The sequence below is a fragment of the Pelecanus crispus genome, chromosome 7, assembly GCF_030463565.1.
Source record: "Pelecanus crispus isolate bPelCri1 chromosome 7, bPelCri1.pri, whole genome shotgun sequence".
NCBI classification, from domain to species: domain Eukaryota; kingdom Metazoa; phylum Chordata; class Aves; order Pelecaniformes; family Pelecanidae; genus Pelecanus; species Pelecanus crispus.
This window is the reverse complement of record NC_134649.1, coordinates 27,578,557-27,604,195: the sequence shown is the minus strand read 5'-3', so window position 1 is coordinate 27,604,195 and position 25,639 is coordinate 27,578,557. Positions and strand designations below refer to the sequence as shown.

Here is a 25,639-nt window from a genome sequence, read left to right as displayed (position 1 = left end):
CCTAACATTACCAAGTCCACACTAAACCAATGAAGGGTAGACTAGACTAAACCATGTCCCAAAGTGCCTCGTCTACCCGTTTTTTGAATGCTTCCAGGGACAGTGACTCCACCACCTCTCTGGGCAGCCTGTTCCAATGCTTGACTACCCTTTCCATGAAGAAATTTTTCCTAATATCCAATCTAAACCTCCCCTGGCGCAGCTTGAGGCCATTTCCTCTTGTCCTATTGCTAACTACTTGGGAGAAGAGACCAACACCCACCTCACTACAACCTCCTTTCAGGTAGCTGTAGAGAGAATACAGACTACTCCCTAGACAGTGATATTTCTTCCTGGGCTGTCTAGATACCCCTTAAACATCTTGAGCTGCCTAGTGCCTCTACTCAAGAAGTTTAAGGGAGATAGCAGGAGAGCAGATTTGGAGCTGAGACTCTAGGTCCCAACACAAACAGCACCTCATGACTGTTTACCAAACAAAAGATGTATGAGGTCCATGAATGCAGATGGTAGCCTTTTTCTTTTTCATAGAATCATAGAATCGTTTAGGTTGGAAAAGAACTTTAAGATCATCCAGTCCAACCATTAACCTAACGCTACCAAGTCCACCACTAAACCAATCAAGGGCAGAGTAGCAATTTCATGTCTCCTGGCTTGGTGGCTGGATTATTTATAATGAAAGTAAAAACAAGGAATTATTAAGGTTGGAAAGGACTTCCAAGATCATCAGTCCAAGCACCAACCCAATGCCACCATGCCCACTAAACCATGTCCCAAAGTGCCACGTCTACTCATTTTTTGAACACTTCCAGGGATGGTGACTCCACCACCTCTCTGGGCAGCCTGTTCCAATGCTTGACTACCCTTTCCATGAAGAAATTTTTCCTAAGATCCAATCTACACCTCCCCTGACACAGCTTGAGGCCATTTCCTCTCATCCTATTGCTAGCTACTTGGGAGAAGAGACCAACATCCACCTCACTACAACCTCCTTTCAGGTAGTTGTAGAGAGCAATAAGGCCTCCCCTCAGCCTCCTCTTCTCTAAGCTAAACAATCCCAGTTCCCTCAGCTGCTCCTCATAAGACTTGTGCTCCAGACCCTTCAACAGCTTTGTTGCCCTTCTCTGGACATGTTCCAGCACCTCAATGTCTTTCTTGTATTGAGGGGCCCAAAACTGGACACAGTATTCCAGGTGCAGCCTCACCAGCGCCGAGTACAGGGGGCCAATCACCTCCCTGCTCCTGCTGGCCACACCATTCCTGATACAAGCCAGGATGGTGTTGGCCTTCTTGGCCACTTGGGCACACTGCTGGCTCATGTTCAGCCGGCTGTCAGCCAACACCCCCAGGTCCTTTTCTGCCAGGCAGCTTCCCAGCCACTCTTCCCCAAGCCTGTAGCGTTGCATGGGGTTGTTGTGACTGAAGTGCAGGACCCAGCACTGTTTTCACTTCCACTTACATTTTTATTGTAAATGTTGACCTCACAATTAGTGGTAGCACCTGTAATCTGAGTGAGACCTTGACTTCTTGGTTTCACCAAAACAATGCTCTAGAAACCAGTCTTACCTGAAGAACCTCACTGCATTATAGGAATACACCAGGCAGCAGTGTTTGAACACAATGCCTTGAAATGAGAAGACATTAGCTGAGCACACATACCATCCAGAGGGATGCCATTAGGAAGTGCAGACTTTCAAAAGCGATTTAATAGATAGTTAATGTGCTGCAAGCCTTACCTCTATGGTACCTTCTCTTTGCAGGTGCCTGTTGTATTTTACTTCTAGCTCTTTTTTTTTATGTGAAAGATGAATCAAACAGGGGTGACTGGCTGATTGTCCTAAGGGAGCAGTGAACTGATTCCAGCCTTCCAGTTCATGTAACCTGAATAACAGGATCTGTCCATAACACCTTCATGTGCTCTGTGCAAATGCAAGTGGCAAAAAGCATCTGCCTACATGGTGCACTGAGTTTATCTGTAGTCAGATTTCACGCTGCTTAGTATTACCATGCAGCTTAAGCGCAGAGCTCTTCCCTTATATTTGTTGCAGCCTAACACAAAATCTGATCCGAGCTGTGCATCGAGGCTGTGCATAATACATAGGTCTGAGTTAGGATTAATACTCAATAACCTGTTCTCTGATGTAACTTAAAAACAATCTATTTAAAATTAAATTGCCTTTTTTTTTTTCCCCTTCTCAAAAAGGAAAAATGGGTGGACCATCCTGAAATTTTCAATGAGAGGGTTTAAGAAAGCCTATTGGGGTGAAAGTGTTTAGTAGCAGAGCTAACTGTTACATTTTAGAGTCTCCTTGGGTGATTTCCAGTCTGTGATTCTTGGGTATTGCTTGACTGAGACAGGTCTGGTTGGAGTCTGGATTAGGTCAGGATGCCTATTGGATAGGAGTAAAATGTGATGGATGTCATGTCAGGCATGAATTGTCTACCCTACAGAAGCAGGCATGGAAATCACTGAATGCCATTTTTGCCTTGGCAGAGAGAGATAATTTCCTTTAAATATTGTAGAAGTAAAAATGAAAATAAATAGCTCATGGGAGCACAGCACTTTCTGTTTGGCTGTAGACAATACAGCTCTGAGGCTGCGGGTTCTCTGTTTGGCCCATGGAGTTGCCGCACATCCTGGGAGTGAGTGCCACTGTCATTGTACCATGTGCATCACCCTACAGCTGCGTCATTGCACCATGTGCATCACCCCACAGCTGCTGGCAAGTGGGGCCTGGTCAGGCAGCCCCCACCCCCCGTCCACTCCACCATTCCCATTAGCAATAGTTGGTGGAAGCAGATCTGTACAGGCTGTAAAGGAACTACCAAACCTTCTCCAAAAATCAGGAATCTCCCTTGACATGGCTAGTGCCAGTGCTCATGCCTAGGGACTGCTGTATTTTCACTTGTTTTGTTGTTTTAATTGATGTGGTTGTGACTCGTGAGTAGATCCATATGTTTCAAGTAATAAAACACATACATCTTCTGTCTCTTTGGCGACTCCTGAGCCAGTGATAGAGGGTGAGTGAAGATATTAGTCAGACTTGAAAGAAAAATTAATTTTGCCTTCAGATACAGAATGAAAACATAAATTTTGTACATGTATTTCTAACTATCAAATGGCATAATCTACCAGCATTGCCAAATAACTTATTTTCTCCCCTCAAGAATCAGCAGCATGATGTAAATTGCATCAATCCCCTAATTTTTAAAACCTGCAAGGCTGTTTCTCTGTTTCCTAATGAGGCTGCCACTCTTGCAGTGGGGTGGTGCCACACCTCTGGGTGCAGTTGGGCTTTTCCTTGGAGGCTGCACGAGTGGCCACAAGACAGTGTTCAGGTCCAGTCCGGCTCCCTGAGGTGCAATGTGAGCCAGCCCTCAATGCAGGCACAGTCGCTCATGTCCCAAAACAAGTAGGCGCTCCCAGGCCACCAGCTGCATGCTGCCCTGCCCATGGGCTCCAGAAGCAGTGAGCGCAGATTTTGTTTGACCAGCTCTCAGCAGGGTGCTGTGGGGTGCAGAGGCCATTGCTGACAGCTCGGGGAGGGTGTTTTGGCTGCTGTGAATGCTGTCTGATTGCAGAGGGTCGAAGTGTGTAGGGAAGATGCATGCAGCCCAAGGGGCTGGAAGTGGCTGAGCTTTTCCAGCAGTGGCTGCCTCAGAGAGGAGGGTTGGGGTAGGGGATTGTTTGGAGTTTTTGCACTTAATTGGATTTTCCTGTTTTTCTCATCAGTCTGTGTATGGGGATGGATTTTCTTTATTTTGGGGTTTTCCTTCCTTGAAATCATCAATACAGTTATTAACATTTCATCTTAATTGCTTGCTTTTTTCTGGAAACATACATTTATTTAGGTTCCCGAGTCACTGAGAGATACATTTTTGTGACTGTAGGGACATTCTAGATATATATATATACACTTTTTTTTTTGTCTTTCTTTTTTTCCGGCATTTAGAAAACTGCAGGAGGCTTCACAGAAACGTTTGCTGCCACTAAAAATTCAGCCCAAGTTAGATGGCTATTGCATTTGTTCTTCCTATTAGCTGTATCCTGGCACCAGAACTCAGCTGTGGTCGGATCCCTGATGCTTTTGGTTAAAAACTTGGCTTCATTACTTGTATTTTATGTATCTCACTTTGGTTTTATATGTAGCTGAGTTTTCATCTCCCAAATCTCTGATGGCTCTTATGTAATCTAATGGTGGAAACAATGTGGAGTACTTTGGTGCTCAGGAAAGGTTAATTTTGTGTTTTGATTCTCTTTCTCCTTTTGCGCTTTGTTTTTCATCCGTGTTTCAGTACGGCCCTGTGAGGCTGGCATGCACTGCTTCCCTTCTTGCTGACATGTGGGTTGGTCCCCGAGAGAGGCGCCGTCCCTGGCGAGGCTGCCCTGGGGTACGTGCTGAGCTCTGCCCGGCCTGGGGACGGAAATAACTGTGCATCTAAAAAGCTGCTGTTGTTAGACACAAGCATATACAACAAGATGTAATATTGCACTGTATTTCACATTAGCCAGCTAAGATGATCTATTTAGCATCTTCAGTCATGGACTCCAGTGAATTGCTATTTGTTTGGGGAATTTTTTCCCCTCTCCTTTTTTGGCTGCTCTGAGCTTTTCTGGACCAGCTGTTTTGCTGATTTTCTGGGTGCTGTGTGAGGTGAGGCCAGGCCCTCACTGGTGGCTCTCTGGGGCAGCAGCAGCACTCACGGCTTCCAGGGAGGATGTGGGTGCTGCTGCCATCACAGAAATGGACCCTGTTGCAAACCCTCTGGTAAAATGGTGACTTTGGGGAGCTGGTTTGTCCATTTTCAAGCTGGGAAGCCCAGCACCAGCTCTGCAGGGCTGCATGAGCCCAGTGGATGCTTTTCTGCCTCTGACAGGGGTGGGTGCTGCTGCTTAGGGGTTCCTGCCCCCCTGTGCTCTGTGCCAGCCCGTAGTGTTCCCTGCTGTGGAAATTTTGTCTTTTACTCTGAGTGTGAGTGCACTTGTCATAGATCCCTGAATATAGACTAAAGAGCAACTTTCTTCAGCAACATACAGACCTATTGAAGTTTCTGTGGCAAATGCTAATTACTCCATTCCTAAAGGAACTGTAAGTGTAAAGTACAGGTAACTACTCAGCTAAGAAAGTGTAAATTAAGTACTTTCACCAAGGGAAGGGGTGAGATTGATGGAGACTATTCTTTTTATACAGTCTCTTTCCAAACATTGACCTTATCTGGTCACTTACTGCAAGAGCAGCAAACAGAGGGAGTTTTAATTTCTAGATTTCCTGTTTCCTCATCCTAAAAATGCCCCGAACAGGGGAGGGTTGAATAAAACATCTTTAAAGATCTTACTGTCAATTTTTGTTATGATTTTGCCACTTTTTTCCATTTCCTTATCCTCTGCCTGTAGAGTGCTGTTTCTTGGATAAATGTAACTCAGGTAGCAAACAGCCTCGTGGTGAATGTTTTATGATTTGCATTCTGGTTTTGGCAGTCTGAATAGCAGTTTGTGTCTAGCTGGAAACATTGTGTTTCAGAATGGAGGTATTTTTCCATTTAAACTCATCCACAACTGGTGATTTTTTTTTATCACGGTTGTTTTTAGAGATAAGAATAATTGCTCTCCAACTGAAGTAAATTGCACAAAGTAAATATTTGTGAGCCAAGATCAGTGGATGTGAGAATGGCATTTATTGCATATGAATCCTGATCAGGTAGGAGGTATTGGGAGGCTCTCGTGCAACTTCTAAGGATGTAGTTGAGATTTCACCCAACCCATCTACTTCATGTTTGCCGATACTGAGGCTCATGAAGAAAGGTGACCTTGAATTTCTGAACTGAGGACAAACAGGAAATGAGATCCATAAAGCAGACCTGCAGTGAAGGTTTCTGAGGCGTTCCCTGAGCTCACCGACCCTTCATCCCTCCTACTGCCACTATAAAATGCACTGGAGGTGGGAGAATGCTATGAATGGTGCTTCAGAAACACAAACTCTATTTGCAATTACTTTGTATTTTTTGGTATCAGGTGAAGTATTCTTTCACATTTACTTGAATTACCTCAGGCTTAATCCTATGTTGTCTATTCGTCCCGGTTCTCTCTGCAACAGGAAGAAATCAGCTTTGAGCCCTCAAACTGGGATAACTGAGGAATAAAAATAAACCTTGGGAGAGTGGGGTGTGGGGAGAAAAAGCCTCTGGGCCAGCAAGTGTGAATCAGCATGAATTATAGCCCCAGGTGACAGCATTCAGTTTTCTCTTTGGTAGTTAAAGTTCTGAGATAATAAGATTACAGAGAAACATAGTGTGAATGGGTATAAGGCAGGCCGAGATATGTATAGAAAGAGGAAGACTAAAATGCTATAAAATTAACAGGTGTTTTAAGAGAGAACCACAAAATAGATCTATCTGTTCTGCCACAAAAAGCATTCATACCTTATTAGGTAGCCGGATACTAGTTTAGGAGGAAAAAGAAAAAATGCAACCATTTTCTAATTGAAAAATACCACATATGGTATGTGTGGGGCTGATCCTCTCATGGTTTCTAGTGTACAACCTCTTCCTAGACCTCTTCCTTTGTTCACCTCAATGCTGTGACCCCAGCACCCATAGCCAGGGGCTGCCACCCCCTCCTTGTCCAGCTCCACTGGCCCAGCTGGTGGTGAAGCCATGAGCAGCTCATGCAGGGACCTTTCTCAGACCAGCTGGCAGATTTGGGCTGCTGGGCCAATGCCAACCAGCCCTGCTGACAGTGGACCTGTCATTTCAAGTTTGTGCTTGAGTAGAGCATTGCGGGATGAAGCATGGCTAGGTCTGCCCGCTGCATGCAGGGTTTGGAAGGAAACCTGCCCAAGGTGCAGTAGTCACCATGGTTGTGTTTCCCTGTGTTTTTATTTGTCTTCCTTCCAATATCTAAAAGCATAAGTAGGGGCTGAGGTTGGACAGCAAGATGAAGGGAATCACTTGTGCTGGGGTGGGTCCTCTTGGCACTTTCTGCTTTAAGAAGACCAGTAATTTCAAGTGTGTGTGTGCTAAACACTGCTTGTGGCATGAATTTGTGAGCAAAGTGTGCAAGGAAAATCAAAGCCTCCACCAACGACAGGGAGGAGTGCATTCAGAGTAATTGTTTGCAGGCTCTGAAATAAACAGTAGCCAAAAGTATCGAATCTCCAGGCACTGGACTGCCAGATGTGGCCTGGCTTTCTCTTTCCAAAGCTCTTGTTTTCAGCAGATGCAGCATTAGGCCTGTATCAAGTGCTTTGAATAGTCCCACTTGAGGAGTCCGAGCACGGATCAGGAGGGCTGATCTAGCCTGCCAGCCTAGGCATGTAGGCAGCAGCTGAGTTTTGAGTATCCAGACTTGCCATACCCAGGAGCATACTTTTTGGGTTAGTGTTGATGGTTTGGTGTTTGTGTCTAGATGATCTCTCTGGACATACTGCTGCATGACTGCTGCTTGCCTGTTTGTGTTTTGGGAACTGCTATGGGTCAGACCACTACTGCTGGTTTTCCAGCTGGCTGGGCTTCAGTGTGCCTCAAAGCTGCAGGCTCTTGAATTTGGAGGACTATTTTTTCTTTGCAAGAATCCCCCTGGTGAGGCCAAGCCCTCCTCACCACAGACCGTCTTCCATTCATCATGTGCATCTCCTTGCTAAAAATGGAGATATTGACCAAAGGTCACGAGCTCCTGGTTAGCAATACTTTTATGTCAGGCTTTTATGGTGCTGTTTTGGTCCTTAACCCTTATAGAGTATTTTAAGTGGTAGCTGTATATTGAACATGGAGCTAATTAGTTAGAGAAAATAGTTTAAAGGATTTTTTCTTTTCTTTTCTTAAAGATGTGAAGATCTCTGAAGTGGTGCAAGCACAAGCCTGACATGCAGAATGCCAAGTTTCAGCACCATGCTTTACTAAAAACTATCTGCACAACCTGTCATAGTCTGATGTATGCAGATTTTCAAGAGCCTAAACAACTTACAGAAATGCTCAGGTCTCAAGGTCTTTTCCTTTTAAACCGCAGTACCTGCCAATATAGTAATTGGAGATGTTCGAGAAGGAGGCGCTCTGTCTTCCTGAGTCACCCATAAAATGAAGATAACAGCTCCTCAATTCAGTGTGATCTTACAGATAAGGCTATGAATCACTGGGGACCATGGCAAGCAGGTACAATGTGCAGTAGAAGGTGGGACAAACATGTATGTTCCATCAGATCTTTCTAGTCTTGCATTCATTAAATACACTTGGAAGAACAAGGTCTTTTTCCCAGCATCTGGTGCGATGATGTGGTGTAGTCAGATTTCCCATCCGCTGATAGTGCATTTTATACACTGAGTTCTTTTTGCTGCAGCACAAGGACTGTTACTCATGCAGTTGGCTGGAGCAGTTTTTTATAAGGAAATTCATTGTGTTAAGTGTTGGCACCAAAGGAAGGTGCAGAGAATGTTTGAAGAAAAAGTGAAACACGATGAAACATTCACACCTGGCTGGGGAATGTATATTGGCAGTATCTGTGTCCCGTCCTGCCCTGGAGGAGCGAGGCACTGCTGGCGCTGGCACAAGCCCAAAAGGCAGTGTCTGCATGGGACAGGTTTTCCACAGTGACACTGAACACAGACTAGGGTTTTCAGATATCCTTAACTTCTTGGGATTTAGTTACCAAGATAGTTTAAATCTTACATGTTGAAATAATGAATTCAACTGGAGTTGAGCACCTAACCTATGATGGCATTAAAATATTTTTGGAAACCCATCCCGTGTACCTATTTTGTAGAGGTAAACATCATAATTTGTGAAAAGTTAGCTCCATCCATGGTTTGCAACAAGAACATTTGATCTCAATTCTGAAATTAAAACATGCTGGAGACAAACTATGGAAATAAGATGGGAGTTTTCTTGTACAAATTAATTAACCACTTGAAAAGACAAGGCTGCTGGGCTCAACACGTTTCTCAAGGGGACTGCATTTGCTGGTTATTTACAGTATGTATCTGAGAGCATTTTTTTTTGTATGCATGTTTGATACTTCTTCAGAAAACAGAATTTAAATGAGACTTCTTTGCAGTGGTGTCTGTAGTGTTCTAATCGATCACTGAGGAATTAAAAGGGACCCTGAATATAGCTCCTTGTTAGAGAAAGGCAAATATAAGTAGCAATTTCTGATCCAAATTTTGTGAGACAATAACCTTTTGAACAGTTTCAAATATGTAGGCCAAATAAACGTAGCTTTCTAGCATATGCTTACTCATGAAACGATTTGTAATTTCATTACCCCGGGCCTCACAGCGAGGAATATCTCTTACCTCTTCGGGATTCTTGGGTAACAAGCCAGCAGTAATTGGAATTTTATAAAGATCCCCTTATGCGTGAGCAGGCTTTATGTTTTATTGACTATTCCCAGTTTGTCTGTGCTGTGCCTGAGATGACCAATTCTCTTCCAAAGCCACCAAAAAGTCCTAAACTGCCATCCCAAAGCACTGGTGGTGTTGGCTCTAAGCCAAACTCTGAGAGCGCGATGGGGAGGGGAAGAAGTAATTGTGCTATCTTTAGGACCAGCAAACCTCCACTGCACGTTTTCCACTTTCCTGCCTTTGCCTGGGGGGCCGTGGAGCTGTAATGCCGCTCTGGAGCCACTTGTCTTTGCTCTGACACTACATGTGGACTGGCTGTGACTCACCAAGCACACTGCAGTGAATGAATTTGTAAGCAGCAACATTACAGAGCCTCTGGGTCTGCAATCGTTCACTGCCTGGTGGAATTACTGGGTTTTATACCATCACTGGGATGCACTGATGGTGATGGAGTACCTAATTAGGTGGCAGCAGTTGCTAATGTGGGTGCTCTGGGGTGTTACAGGGCGGCAGCTGCTCCCTGCAGACAGCCTGGGGAGCATGGGGGTCTCAGGCTAATGGGGGTGCATGGGCAGCATGCTGAGGCTATGCGTGCACAGCTGCCTTGCCTGCCCCTCTGCAGCCTGGTCATGCTGTGTGCAGTTCTGGCTGCAACTTATTCAACCCCTTCATACACCAAAAAGGGGCAATTTAGAAAAACACACAGAACAATAATTCCTTCTCCCTTGTTGCTATGAGTGCTGGTTCTTTTGTGTTACTGTTGCGAACCATAGGGATGCTGATTGACAACCCCAAAAGGGCTCAGAGTTATTTGACCTTAATTTTGAATTATCAAGTACTAAAATAAATGTTTATGGCTCCAACAACTCTGGGCTTAAAACCTTTTAACAGTATAAACAGTTGCATGAAAGGGGAGGATTTGCATCAGTAACTTTTAAAAGGTGTTATGAAAGTTGATGCTCTTGTGAACTGTTGCTCTGTGTACATCTTAAAAATAATGAAAATCATCAAATGAGACCTCGTAGCCTTACTGTTACCATTCATAGGGCAAGTTATTGCTTGCATCTCCGGTGACTGGTACTGCACAAGTAATAGGTTTGCGTACAGTGTTGTATGCCTTTCCACTAAGGTTATTTGAATTGGGCACATCAGTATGACTCAAGGATAAGTAAGGTAAGTGTTTAGGACAAGGTTTATTTTGTATGAGATCACTATGTAGAAATTTTATTTCAGGAAGAAGAATTCGCATCTTCTCTCCTCTGTTAGCTGTCTGTGCTGTACCTTTACCTTCCCTGCTTTTTTGGGCTGTCACTAGACCTCATTGTGGATTTTTCCCCTCTTCATTTGCTGCGTGTCTTTTCCTCCCCTTCCCATAGCCCTCGAGGAACCAACTCTTGTGGCTTTGCAATTAAGGAAATGTTTCCTTTCACCTGAAGTCAGCACTCTGGGGCATGCTGATAGCTGCAGGTTGGAGGTGGAGTGGCAGCCCCTGACTGCTGCAATGGCTGTGGGTGGCTGCAGCCCAGCACAGGGTCTTTGTGGCCCAGCACAGGGACTTTGCTGGTGTCAGCCAGACAGACATTGGGGACCAGTACAGGAACTCTTTTGGGAGAGCTGCAGGAAACAAATGGAGGAAGATGTGCCTCTAGTGGCGTTAGGGAAGTCAAGAGGTTACCAAAAACCAAATAAACTGAAAAGGCAAGTAAGTGCTCAGTATAGGATCATCAGTGAGCACTGTCAAAAAGGGACAGAAGAGTACCAGATGGGAAAAAATGGCATTTGCTATGGATATCATACAGAGTCCAAGAAATTTTAAGCCAATTTTATACAATATATTCTGGTCTTAGTATGTCACCGAAATGCTTTTTGGTGTATTTTTTTGAGTAATGAGCTCAATTGCACTGTGTGAGGGCTACATTCTGGCATTGAGCTGTAATAGCACTCACCTCCTTCTTATATTCATTGTGAGCAACAACATCAGCTGTGTTTGGAGCAGGGGAGCTGGAGTTTGACTGGAGCTGGCTCATATGCAGGGAACAGAATTGAGAAGAAAATGAATGAGCTCTTGCAATAAGAACATCTGGCTATACTTCAGTTTCCTTTTCTTCTCACCTCTTGCTGTATGTTAGTTTTTGTCTGAGTTTTGAAAGACATGGTATGTGCTACTTACTGGAATAATTTTCTAAGCACAAGTTAAATTGATTAATATTATAGAGTTATACATCTTGTATGAAGTGAAGTGCTTCTTGTATTTGTATTCTGATTGAGACATCCTACAGGGACTGAGGAAACAATTATATTTTGCTGTCAGTGGTTTGTAACATAGAATTTATTATACCTAATACCAAACCTACTGTGTGCCGATAGCACATGGTACACGCAAAAGAAATTCCAGAAACACAAACCTTCTGTTTCAGTGGGGAACAGAATTTCCTGAAAAGCAAACACTGAAATGAAAAGCATGTCATCATCTCCAGCTAGCTTAGCGGTAAAAGCGGATAGCCTTGTGTGCCCAATACAGACGTTGTGTTTTGGGAGGACAGGTTTTGTAGAAAACTCATGTTCAAACTTGTCTAGTTTGTCATTTAAAAAGTAAAGTTCATTACTGAAAACATATCTTTTTAATGAAAATGGAGCTTACTATACATAATGGTCATTTCTTATGACTCTTTCCATAAGGCTGAAGAGCTCTTTTGCATTGAACAAGCAGAATGGTAAACTTTCAGTTAGTTTAATGGTGTTTAAGGAGTCTTTATTTTTTTTTAATAATAATTCTGAGAAATCTAGGAGGAGGACTTTTAGGTAAGAGTTTTAGGTCAGTCTGTTATCTGCTTGGTAGCATGGAAAGCCTTACACCTACCCAGTAACTCTGCCAAATGCTGTCAGTGTTTGGCTATCAAGCTTTTCGTTGATGGCTATTTCTCTCTAAAGCTCAAGTAGACTCAATTGTAATTCTTCAGCTACCTCTATAAAACATCTTGTTTATGGCCTATAAGCAGCTGAAGATTAGTATAGTTCTCCCTCTTATACAAGAATTCTTCCTCTGCAATGTGCATTAATTTTCGTTGTGTTGGAAATGCCTTGCATGAAACTACTAGTAGTTCTCATTTCCAAATTCAAAACTGCAGTATTCTAGCCAAATGAATTTGTAAGAGGTTTACTCTGGAGGAGCTGTTTTCATTGAAGATAACATACACTTAAGTAATGTCTCATGTAATAATGATAAAATTTGTACTTTTACTGTTTCTGGATCAAAGTTGATAAGCATTGTCTTAACTCATGGCATTGAAATAAAAAGTATAGTAAGCATCAGCGATGGCTAGGTTTTACATTAGAAAGTTACATAAGTGTTTCAATCAGCTTGGATTGACTGTGGCCACAAGCAAATTTTTGCTTGTATCTTTAACTGAGGTGGAAGATAAATATGGAGACTTTCCAAAATCTTGTGCACTGGTCTCAGAAGTTTTGGTTGTTGCATTAAACCAATGAATGTGCTTTACATATGTTCTTGAAATATGGACTTTTGCCTTGCTTGGCCTGTGGCCCTGGGAAACAATTTTCCTGGTAGTGTCTGCACTCTTTTTCCTTTGTACTTGGCCCCAGGGACAAGAGGACCAGGTTTGTACTGTGGCATGACCAAGAACCTGTTGTGGGGAAGGCAGGGGCTCTCACTGCCTTGGTATTAGGTAAAACTAACCAATTTAGATGAAAGAAGAGTTATACTACTGGTTTTCTTATTCTTGATGAATTTAACCAACCAGTTAAAATGAATAGGAGCTTTTGGAGTCCACCAGTTACGTTTGCTTTTCAGTGGGAATAATTTGGTATGCTGAAAAATTCTGGCACGTGGCAGAGAGGCCAGCTTAGGCTTACTATTTATGGTCATGCTCCTGTACTAAGTTTAAATGAGTTTAACACTTTGGGGCTGAAACTAAGCATCCTTTAATCTTCAGTCCTGAGCTCCCGTTCTCACTTTGGTGAGTGTCCACCTTGCAGAATGCCAGCGCAGTCTGGCAGCGCAAGCAGCTTGTGTGTAAGGTAACACCAGTGACTTCAAAGGTGGAATGCTTCATCAGTGCTGTTGTTTATCTGCACTCCTTTAAACTATGGGATCTGACCTTTATTAGGTAATATTAAAGTCTTGTTTTGGTATGGTGAACAGCTTTTACACACTCTTGAAATCTAACCCTGATATTTCAGAGAGGTTGCTCACTGTTACTCAGCTTTTAAATGGAGTCAGTAATATTTCTTGAAAAAAGACTTTTAAGGTCAAATCCTATCCTGTCAATGCCATATTAACACCAGTAGTTTCAGTAAGGTATACACTAATTTTAGCTGTATTGCTTCCTCCAATATTACTTTAAAATGGTAAATTACTCTAAAGGGCAACTGGTAAGTAAATGTGAAAAATTAAATGCTATCTCTAAGAAAGAACCCCTTACATCTCACATGAACATACGACAGTCAGTCTCACTTTACAAGGCTTTCTTTGCAGTCACAAAAAACTTACTTGTTTGTCTGTTATATTTTTTGGTCAGACTCAAATTCCTCTCCTAGATCTTACAATTAATTTATAGTAAATGAATACCTCATAAAATGTACAATCATTATAGAAATGAATTATTATAGCCAATTGTCTTTTTGTTTGTAAATTCCACAAATGGAATGTCTGGGTAATGGATGTTTATGGAGATGCAGTCAATAGCACTGACTGAGTCCACAGCATGACAAGGTACTGAGGGTCATGAATGAGCCTCTCTTCCCATGACAGGCAGGAAAGGGCTTGATGCCTACTGATCTGGCATCACAAACAACATTCCTTTAGAAAAAAAGAACTGGTGTTGATCGATGAATATGCTTCCCCATCCATGCTGGTATAATAGGACTGAGATTCAAACTGCTGTGTTTCAAATGTGACACAGAAAAGTCGAGACCCCCCCAGGGAGTTAATCATGCGCCTGACCGTAAGTATCTGGATTATGGTCAGATGAATATAGCTCTGTCTTTCACATATTAGAGGGAGACCAATTAATTATTTTGCTACTCTGTAAGCCCAGAGTAATTGCACTATCTCTATTTAAATATGTTAGTATGACAATTGTCCTTGTGTACTGCCTCCATACTAGGTCAGAATACTGTTGTTCCTGGAGCAAATCTTGGCTTACTTTGGCGCAATTTCAACACAGGTAGGCCGTTACTAGCGAAGAAATCTTCACTGCACTTTCACATTCTATATTCTTTAATGGCAAGAAACAAATATATATATATATATATATGCTGCAAGATTAAAGAATTAGTCCATTTCCTGGAAGACCAGAGGACCACACTGCTGAAATGGTGATTGATTCTATTCTCAAAGACGAACTAGAGAGGTTTTCTAAAGCCGATTTGTTTGTTTTGGCTGGCTGTTTGCTGCCACCTTGCTGAGATTCTTCTTTTGCTGCTTCAATCTGCTCCGGCCTCTTCAGAACCTGAAAATTGCCAAAGCTGATGACAAATAAGAAGGAGCAAGTGTTGGTGCAGTGCAAGGAGAATGCAAGTTAGCAACGGGTGTTAAGAGGACTGATATTTCTGGTGTTGTAGCCTGTGGCACACTCAGTACTGTGGGTATGTGTCTCCCTATCTGTGTATTCTCCCAAGAATGGAAAGCAGATTATCTGCTTTCATAACCTGTCTCCTCCTCTCTGCTGCTGTGGTAGTGCTAGTGGTGCAGTGCACGTTTGTTCAGCAGTGCCTCTCATGGGACTGAAAAGGTAAAGTTCAGGCTTTATCTATGCCCTATCTTGATCTAATTAGGAGAAGATACTACATGTGGGCTTCTGCAGACCAGTTTCAGGGCTTGTGTGTGCATGCAGCTGCTGGAGAGTAAGGAGATGGCTGTACCTGCGTGCATAGATGTGCAGGCTGAGCTATAGTATAGAATTTAAAGTTGGTGTTCATTACAAAAGTAACACACATAGAGCATGCAGGATGAATGCATAAATACAGCAAACACTGATGTACAGATTGTGTGTGACCATTGGGTATCAAATGCCTTAAAAAAGGTGCAAAGCTGTGTGCTGGGGAAGCTGTGAGATAAGACTGAAAAATTCCTTTATCCTGTTTGCCCTCTTCTTTTCTTGTTCCCTGATAGTAAGACTTCATTACTAACTTTCAAACTGCTAAGCAACTTTTAACTGCTTGTGTATACTTAAAAAAAACACCTCAGTCTGACACTAAAATACTTCCTAATGTGTTCTTTGAATCAGTCTGTCAAGCAGGGGAGAGTTCAGTTCTGCAGTAGTGATGGCCATTGCCACAATTTATGTAATTGAAAATAGAAGTTTTGTAAGCAGGAGTTTATAAGTGGCAAAATTACTCCACAGGTTTGCATGGTGCTGTAGGAATGCTTACTAGCTCAATGTAAAGACTTAGCATGTAGACAGATGGAAGCTTTATTCATGTCCCTTAAAAGTGTAGTGCTGCAGAGAGCCCCATGGGTTTGGTAGCTGGAGGTCAAGCCGTACTGCAAGGTATCCCTAGTGAAACAGGGAGCCTTTGCTTGGGTAACTGAGTTGAGCCCCAAGGCTCAGAAAATCCTCAAAGTAAAGCAAAGTAGGTCCTGGTTTGCAAAACCAACACAATACAGCAAATGCCTTTCTAACTGTAGCTTGGTAGCAAGAATATGTAAACAAACTTCACCTGGTTTCACATTTAACTGCAACATTTCTCACAGCTTAGACTTGCCTGGCTTTTTCTTCCGCAACTGCCAGTTATGCAAATTGATTCATTTGACAAATTTCTGCCTTTTGTAGCAAGTCATGTTCAGAACAAGGATGAGTGAAAATCTGGTATGTGGTAAAGTGGTTCATCAAGTGTTGTGCCACATGTGGTTGTGAAGGAGACTAATAAACACTTTCCAGCATGAAAATGCATGCCTTGGACATCACCTACAAAGTTAAGAAAGGAGTGCCAAATCCTACAACATGTTTCAAATAATCTGATATTTGAGGTCATTTGTAAGGTTCCATCTCCCGGAGTCATGTGGCTGCCCAAAAACATCACCTTTCATTTAAAAGATTTTTAAAAAAAAAATGTAGGAGAGCCACATGGTCTTCCTGAAAGAGAAAAACTAAATCTCAAGTGTTTAAAACCAAACAAAACCCACCCCACCTTGTAAATAGGTAGCAAATTAAAAGAATTCAAACATGTACATGTTTCTGCTTAGCCCTTGTCACAGTTCATCCCCAGCCATCATGCTCTGTGGGCAGTGTGGAGTGTGGTGGCAGGGGCCATGGTGGGGTGGCTGTCAGCCTGGGGGGAGCGGTCTTTCTGAGCACCTCTTCTTGTGTGCACCTGGAGCATGTTCATGGGAAGGTCACTGCAGCAAGGAGGAACCAAAGAGGAGCCAGGCAAATTCAGAGTATGAGAGCCAAATTAAGACACTTCTCTTGCTGAGACCCAGAGAAACCACTGAAGAGGGAAGACAGAGCCTTGCTGAAATTTTCAGCAAGGGAAGGGAGATTAGCAGACAGGTATGTCCTACTTTGTCGCACGCTGTGAGCTGTTAGAGGAGTGGGTGATGGGGTGGTCTTGGTATTTTTTCTATTTTACTTTCAACCTGGAGGCGGCTAAATAGGAATGGTTTAAAATAGTATTGTAGTTGCCATAGATACTTGTCTAAATTGAAAATAGCGGTCTGGACCAAGCTTTTAGTCTGCCTGCCAAAGCAAAACTTGGACCTGAGTGATGAAACTTGAGTGGGTTTGAGGAGTCAAGCTTGCGTTGCCACAGTCAGTGATTCAGCCACGCCGCAGAGGATGTGGATGTGTTTGACGTCACTGAGCAGCTCCAGCAAGGGTTCACATGGGCCTGGAGATTCTGGGAAGGGAAAAATTTTTCATGCTTCAAACGTTTTCATCCTTTTTTTGCCCCAGGAGGTCTGTAGAGCTCGGAAACATGCCATGGAATGCTGCTTTCCTGGGACTGGGTTTGATTTTTATTTTTTAAATGTTACTGTGCAACAAAGCAGCAGCAAATTTAAAGTAGTTCAGCTGGATAAAAGCATCCCGATAAGGTAAATTCAGTTTATTTGTCCCAGGAATGTGTGGCAAATGTGTCTCTAATTACACATAAGGCAACTAAGCCTTTCATCTTCTTTCAGTGAAAAAGAATCTGCAAATAAAGTGGAAAATGTTTTGGTGAAATGCATGAAGATCTTTTCAAGGATTTGGTTATCACAAACGAGCCCCCCCTTAAGGGAATTGGAAATCTTTTGCCCTGTCCTTCTGCTTTGTGGATGACATTGGATGTATTGGGACAATTTCAGCTGACACTGGAAATTCCTCACTTTGAGATAAAAAAATCTGTTGTTCTGCCTTTGGAGATTTCTAGTTTTATCTGTCCATTTTTAGATGAGGAGGGCAAATCAGTACTGGTCTGGTGAAGATGATGGAGATGCACAGAATACATCAGTTGAGTCTGGCCTGAAAGGTGCCTGTGTAACATTGTGGCATATTTGTTCTCCAATTTCTTGCTCAGTAGGTGGTAGAGAATTAGTGCTTAATTACTTGCAGGCTGTGGACAACAACCATCCCCCTTAAACTGTTTACATTTCTGGATAAGGCTGGAGCTGAATGTTTTTTTGTGGTTCAGTCTTTCTCAAGATCTATGGAAGACTTTATAGTGCTTGTTTATCTTTTATACCATATACTGGGATAAATGTTTGTTCCCAAAGAGCTTTTATCTATTAAAAAAAACCCCATTCATCCATGTCTATATCACATTATGTATGAGAAATCCGATTTATACCATTCAGTTTCCCAACTTGTGAAAAGGCACAGTCTGTCGTTCAAGAGGCTTGTACAGTTGTGGGAACTCATAACTGAGCAGAAAATCAGATCCAAGTCTTAAAGGTGGAGCTGGAGTTCTAGACTTGCTTGGATACAAGGAATTATATCTAGCAAACATCACTTGAATAAAACATTAATTTCCTATTAAAAAACATTATGTTGCTCTGATAATTGTTCCTGTTTTGAGTAATCCTCATTTCCTGCATATCACTGGTGACTCATCACAGCAGAGATCGCGTCCATTCTGCTTTGCAGATGCTCTCAAGCTGTCTACTCCTGATCTGACTCAGCTTCTTTATCATCGGCAGCTTCTCTTGTTGCTATTGTGCTGTGAAAATGTATGCATCGTTAAGGACTTCATTCTCCTTCTAGCTTAAAAATGACTGGCAGTGCTGGCTACACTTTTAAATTTAACTCAAATTTTAAGAAAGTTGTAGGTTAAAAATTCATATTTGATGTTTTCACGTTGTCTCAAGTCTTGTATCTGCAGCTGAGAAGCCCAGATTGCAAAAATGTATGCGCCTCTCAGTCCTTATCTCTATCTATAATGGGAACAAATCTTTATTCCTTTCAGATTTTCTGCGAGTAGTTTGCCAGTGTAATAAATTCTCAATGTGATCTGTGCACCCTATAACTTCAATTAAACTTTACTTCAAGAGGTTAAAAGAGACGGGTGGTGCATGGGTCTGTATGGAGTTCTGTGCATGTCAGCTATCGCCTTTGTAACAAGATTTGACATTCTGCTACTAAAGTTTATAGGTAAATATAAAGTTTTAAGAAAAGTAATTGGTGGATGGTGTACTAAGCAACAAAACCATAGGATTCAAAGAAATTCTTGTTGAATGTATGGCTTAGAGGGCTACAATACTCTGAAGTGTTACATGCCTCCATGCAGTATGTTCTAGCACCTTTAAATTTGGAGCCCTCAGAACTGTGGTACAGCTGCGGGCAAGTCTCGCATGATGTTTGTATTGCCAGTGCGACATGTTTGTCAGCTTTGGGGTGTACAGCATAACCTTTTATGACTCTCACTTTGCAATTTGGGCTAAAGGAGTGGAAGGTGCAGGTGTCATAAGGGTATAACTCCTGCTAGAACTACCTGGTTGTAAATATGCATTTAAGACTTACCACTGCTGTTAGTTTAAGGCTACAATAAATTTTTGATCCTGAAGCAACACCAAAAGTTTCTGCCAGGAGTCCTGTGGATGATAGGGATGTGTGCAAGGAGGAAGTGAAGGAACTCACTGCATACGTGAGTCTTTCCTTCTTCTCTCAGTATTTCCTCTGTGTGTTCTGGGTTACTGGTCAGGAGGTTCATTGTCCAACTCATTAGTAGCATTGAGTTGTACTTACGGTAAGCCTGCTTTTCCTTTTTCAAGTCACCCTCATTCTCCTATGAGCAAAATGGAATCTGATGTTTAATACACAATGCATTGCAGTGAATAAATAATTTGTTATGCTTTTCAAGGGCTTTCATTACTTAAGTTATGCACTCTGAATTGGCACTGCTATTGTACTACTTAGAGTTACCCTCTTGTCACTTGTACTGCAAGATGTACATGTGATTCATGATAGCAGATCATATTTACTTTTAATTGACTTTTCCACTCTTTGTATTATTGGCAGTTATTTAAGCTTCTTAGGTTGTATTTGGGTAAAGATTTTCCTTCCATGCCGAAAACAGGTTCTAGTATTAAAAGTTGCACACTGACAATAGCTTTCACTCAATGACTGATGATAGAGAGAGGAGTTTTGGGATAGTGCCATGCTTCATATCGTTCTTTAGATATATCTGTCATTTGAGGTGGTTACCTCAGCTGTCACTCTGTTAAGATTATGTAAAGCTTTTAAATTATCTCCTCTTTGTATGGCCAAAAAATTATTCAGTCCTCTTGTGTATTGTATTACCTCAAGCTCTGGGTATTTATTACGCATGCAATCAAGAAATTAAGAGTCTGAGGCTTGCAAAGATTTATTTAGTAGCATTTAATAGCTATCTGTTTGCTAGTAATTTGGCTCAACAGAATGAGAAATTTATTTCTGAATTGTCTTTTAATAAGCAGCTAAGCAGGTTTCTCTATCACTCTAAAACTTTGGGTTGTCACTTCAGGGCTGCATTTTTAGAAATGGAAATTGTTCTCTCTCTGATAGGTAGCAGGCTGTTGTGGTAGTTTCTATTGGTTTTAATGGAGCTTGCTTTTAGATACCCCCATTAGCTAAAAGAAAAAGAAGAACTTTCTCTTTTACTTTAGAGATATTTCTCTTACTGTATATTTGATACTTGATGGAATTGGTACAGCCAGAATGAACACCTAAATGATTCCCAACTCTACGAATACCTATACGTTATTTTTGCATTGTTTTTGCAATTTGCAGAAACAGTCATGTAAGAAAATTTAAGGATATCTTTATTGTTGAAGGAGTTACATTTATCATAAAGATTTTGAACTTGTACTGGACAACTGAACACTGGACCTGTACTTACGACATGAGCAGCAGTCTGTGATCCAAGAAAGCCTCTTGAACAGCAGAGCTCCAGTGCAGTGCAAAGCTACCTGGTCCTGCAGTGTCACCAGTGAAATGTCACCGTGTCGTGATCAAAAAGAGCACTTGAAGGTGTGTTGAGAGAAATATGAAATAAGTAAATAAGGTGCTGCTTTGCTAAGTGACAGGAAGGTTTCGTGACTGCACCACATCTGTGCCCAAGTAAAGAAGAGTTTATGCAGGGTTGGCTCCTGATGTGCGTGGGTGATGCTGCCCTGGGCTTCTTCCAGGCTGAGAGAGGTTTGATACAAAATCCTGCCACTGGCAGGAGAGGAGAGGGTGGCTTGCGACATTGTAAAACCTGTCTTTGGTAGGGCCAAGGCAGACAGAGATATTTCCTATGTGATAAGGATTTCTGCGACTGAAACAGAGGATGAGCAACATGGCGTGTCTGTGTGGAAAATAAAAATAGTTTTAGTTAACTAAAGAACTATCTGTGATTTAACTTAATGCTGCTGAAAGAGTTCATATGTGCAGCTGAAGTTTTCTGAAAGGAAGGAAGGGAACTGAACTGAATTGCAAGGGGTGAATTCAGCGCCTGGGCGCTCGATGCCTGAGCCTGCTAAGCAGTAAATCAGTGTCAGGTACTTCAGGTTCTGCTACGGATCCAGAGAGTATCATCTCTATTGTGGTCGAACCCGTTCAGTTCAACCATTCCTTCAGTCAGAGCTTGGAAACTGCTCTGGGGGAGGGCATTTCAAAATCTAGCAAAGCTGGTTTTCCTCTTCCAGTCTCTAAATTGAAGAAAAAAGTGTTTGTGGGAGAAGGTGTGGATCTACCAATTTTAAAAAAATCAAAGCCTATTTTGCACTTAAATATGGTGTTAGCTGTCCTAAATACTGGTTGTGCAAGCTGAGTCTCAGGAGGACACATATTTCAAAAAGTCCTCCAGAGAGGATTTTTGTGTGTCTGCAGTGAGGTCCTGCCTCGCATTAAGCTGATCCTCCCTAGGGCACTGCAGTCCGGCTGCCTGTATTCACCTGGGCCAGCCAGCCTCCCTGTGTTTCCAGGAGGTTGGTATTTTTGATATTGCTATCTTTCTGTCAACTTCAACTGGAAGTCTGGCTAACAACTGAAAAATGTATGAGATTGGAAATTGTTATAGAGATATGTAATGTGCAGTTCTGTGCGGCATTTGTTTTTGACATGAGGTATGAAAGTGAAAAAGCCGAAAGAGCAGAGGAAAATCTGCATGCTGTTTCAGTGTGGTCCTGTAACAGCATTTAGGGTTTTCCTCTTGCTTTTTCTACTCAGAAATTTATAACTCAAATTCACTGCTGATGAAGTCTGCAGATGGCATGTAGGCTAAGGGAGCGTTGAGTAACAAAGAGGCCTACACAAGGCTATGTGGATTGCTTGCACTTTAGCACGGTCAAATGTAAGGTCATTCACCCAGGCTTTTCGGTCAGGAAAGAAAAAGCTAACTCTGTCTTCTTACAGTTTGGCAAAGCAAACGGCTTTGCATCACACAGGGCTTAAAGCTGCCATGAGGCTTACAGAATAGAGATTAGGGTAATTTAAGATGTACTCAGCATCCCTACTTCAGGTGTCATTACAGTTTTAAGGCTGGTCTTCCTGTGAACAATTAATGTACACAAAATGACTTACCTTTGGGTACTGTGTTGTGATAAGCAGCATCAATCCCTACAGGTAAAAAGTCTGCCGCTGTCATTTGCAGTTTGTGAAATCCTATTAAAAAAAAAAAAAAAGAAAACAAAGGAGTATTGTGTCAGGGCAATAGAAATAGGTAATTGCTGCTTCATCTCTGTTTTACATACATGGGTATATTTGGCACTGAAAATATGCAGATATTTTTAAAGAAGCACAGAATAGTAAGTAAAGTGTGGGGGATTTTTGGTGATTATCCATTTTTAAGGAAGTCAGAAAGAGACTTAGTAGTACATGTAGTTCTTACTTTTTGTTGGCTTCTTGCCAGGGCATCACTTTTTGTTTTTTTCCCCTGTGTCCTTCAGTTTACTCCAGTTATGACTTATTTACAAATGTAATTCTTGGGAATGTCATTCAAAAGCCATGTACTATAAGACAAGGCAGGTCTTCATTTTTCACAATGTCAGATTAAGCTGTAGAAAGTGCGATCCGCTGGATCTAATGGGACATATGGCTGGCCTCTTTTTTTTTTTTTCCCCCCGTTCTTTTTTTGTCTTTTTTTTTGTCCGTCTTTTTTTCCTTTGTCTGCTGAAATAAACTTGTAACTATGTGGAAGTAAATCATAACTAACAAAATGCTCATACCTGTGAGCTGGAGCTAGTTGAGCCAAGTCTCCTGGGGGAGGCAGGAATGCATTACGCAGTTGTAGTAAATTGAGCGAACAATGCACATGGTTTACATGAACTCCTCAGTGTCAGCAGAGCTGGGGATTGCTCACAAAGGACAACTTTAGCCTAGAGAGGCTGATCTGTTGGCTCCTTCCCTGGATGAAGGAGGAACATGGGCTGCTCTAGAGCAGAGCCAGCCAGTGGCCCCGGAGTCCCCCGCACCCCTGGCCTCACACAGGGCTCTGCTACTGGGACTGCAACCACGCGCCAGCCATGGGGGTCCTGGCCCATGGGAGCAGCACACAGGGCTCCCATTCAGTGCTGGAGGGTCATCCCAGGACCCGGGTGTGCCGGCCCATCCATCCAGCTTGAGGGAATTTGCTGGCACCTCCTGTGCAGCAGCCATGCCTGCAGCCTCTCTTCCCTTTGGCTCAGCAGCTGATGTGACTTGGCACCTACGAAGGCTTTTGGCATGAGAATTGGCAACCTTCTCTTGAGAGAGTGAAGTGGAGCAGGAATTCAATTTAAATGTTTTGCCTTGTTGTCTGGAAGAGTCTGTCCCTCCCTGCTGTTGTCAGGACCCCAGGGAATGTTAGCCCCACTGTGTTTTTATCTTTTGTCATTATCCCTGTACCCTAGTATCCTCAAATCCTGCCAGTTAAAAAAAGAAAATGAATATGTGTTTTTCATAAAACATGAAAATTACATCATCTCTTCTTTATGGGGGAAGAAGGATTGGGGGGGGGGATTTGTATTGCACCAGCTCTGGTGAGTGAAGATTACCGCTATTAAGGGAAAAATACCTTGATAGGATGATTAAATATATATATACACATATATAAAAAAACTGTATGCTAGCTTGGATCCTACTTTAAAAAAAATGATTCTGTATAGGTGATGTGTGATGGGCTCATTGGTTTATCTGAGGTGACAAAGGAAGGAAAAAGTCATCTGAGCAAGAGATCTGTATGAAATGAAGATGACCTCAGGTATGCTGTACATAACTTTATAGATGGGAACAATACCTCATTCTAGCAGCCAAAACAGTTCTTAAGGCATTGAGAAGATTTTCAAGATATGGATAAAGAGAGGTTATTGTGGGTTAGACTGCTGGGATTTAAATGTATGGCCATATTGAAGGGAAAGTACCCTCAGCTTGAAGTCATTCTAATTAGTGTCAGGTCAGTCTGTCCTCAGAATTTAAAGTAATAAAAATAGTTGCTAAGAAAGTGGACGCATTGCAATGGAGAAAAATCCTGAGAGGCTGAGCATTTGTGGAACTGTGACTGTAGTTAAAATCAATATTTTTTTTTTTAATTGCTGATTGTTGGTATATCGTTGTAAAATTTCAGATCACTTGCATTCCTCCAACAGAGTTGGTAATGGATGGTGCTGTGTACATTGTTCATAAGTTCAACTTGTAACTTGTTTTCTTATACTGGACTGGATTGTGAAAATATTACATCAAGAGTTGAAAATGTTGAGTCTTTCATTTTAGCAAATATCAGTGAATGTCAAGTAAACATATCAAATCTAATTCACTTCTTAAACATATGAAGTGTTTTGGAACTATTCCATAGAAATAGGATTTAGGAAGTCTTACCTGTTGGTACTGTTTCTGTTCAAATTGGATCTATATGTTGCTGGCAGAGAACTGGGCAATTTGGGCTCTTGTTGGTCTTGTGCTGATTTTGTCTGAAGCCAGATGTTGACTCTTGGGAATTAATGTAACCTTCTGCATTTAAATGCCAATGTATTTTCCTCATTCGGTGTTGTTTTTTTGTGTGCCCACCCCACTGTACAGATGTTTGTAAAATAACTTTTTTTATCATTGATTCTCAGTGACAATTGATGTCATTAAACTTTTTGTGTCATAGATGTAAATTGACATAAAGCCTTGGAAAACTGGAAGGGGCGAAACAGTTTCCCCACTCCTAGGCAATTAAGCAACTATAATATGGGAAAATTTGTAGAGAAGAAGAGAATGTGGAAAGCAAAATTGTGTTTAGAAGGCTTCTTTTCACTTCTTTCAGTATTCAGTATTACTTCCTGACTAAATAACTTTAATCCACAAATCGAGTGCATGGAGTTGCACTAATCATTACTTTAACAGATGATGGTGTGGAAAAGTAACTAACCTTAAATAACAAATTGTTATGCTACGGCAGGCAGTTTTGCTTTATAGTTCATATGCTGCAAATATAAGTCATCTTAATATCATTATGAATTCATGAAACTGTTAACTCAGGTTTCCATGTTCTCTCAAGTTCTTGAAGTATTATTCATTCACTTATAGAGCTAATCAGTTCATGTGCAATCACTGGAGATTAAAAGTCATATAAAGTCAATGAACCACTGCACAGGAATAAAATCTTTTACAACTGTATGAATTCAATGCAAGTATCATATTACTTTGATTTCATCCATTGGCTTGAGGTGGTTGCAAACAGGAATTATGCAGTGGGGTGGTGCAGCGCAGATACAGTATGTGCTGGTGCTGCCAACAGTATAATGGATCTCCTCTTCTCAAACATTTAATACCTGCTGAATATGAGCTCAGGGCTAATGGCCCTTTTAAGAGCACTTTGAATACGCTGAGCACTGGGAGTCCTGACTGAAATCAGAAGCTTTGCTGAGTCAGCGAGCAAATGTGCAAAAA

The 25,639-nt window shown here is 41.9% G+C and overlaps 1 protein-coding gene across 1 annotated transcript in view; it reads left to right on the top strand.

Annotated features, from left to right (window-relative positions):
- Positions 1 to 25,639, top strand: part of FBLN2 (fibulin 2) — a 79,839-nt gene that overhangs the window by 2,276 nt on the left and 51,924 nt on the right. The window lies entirely within an intron of this gene.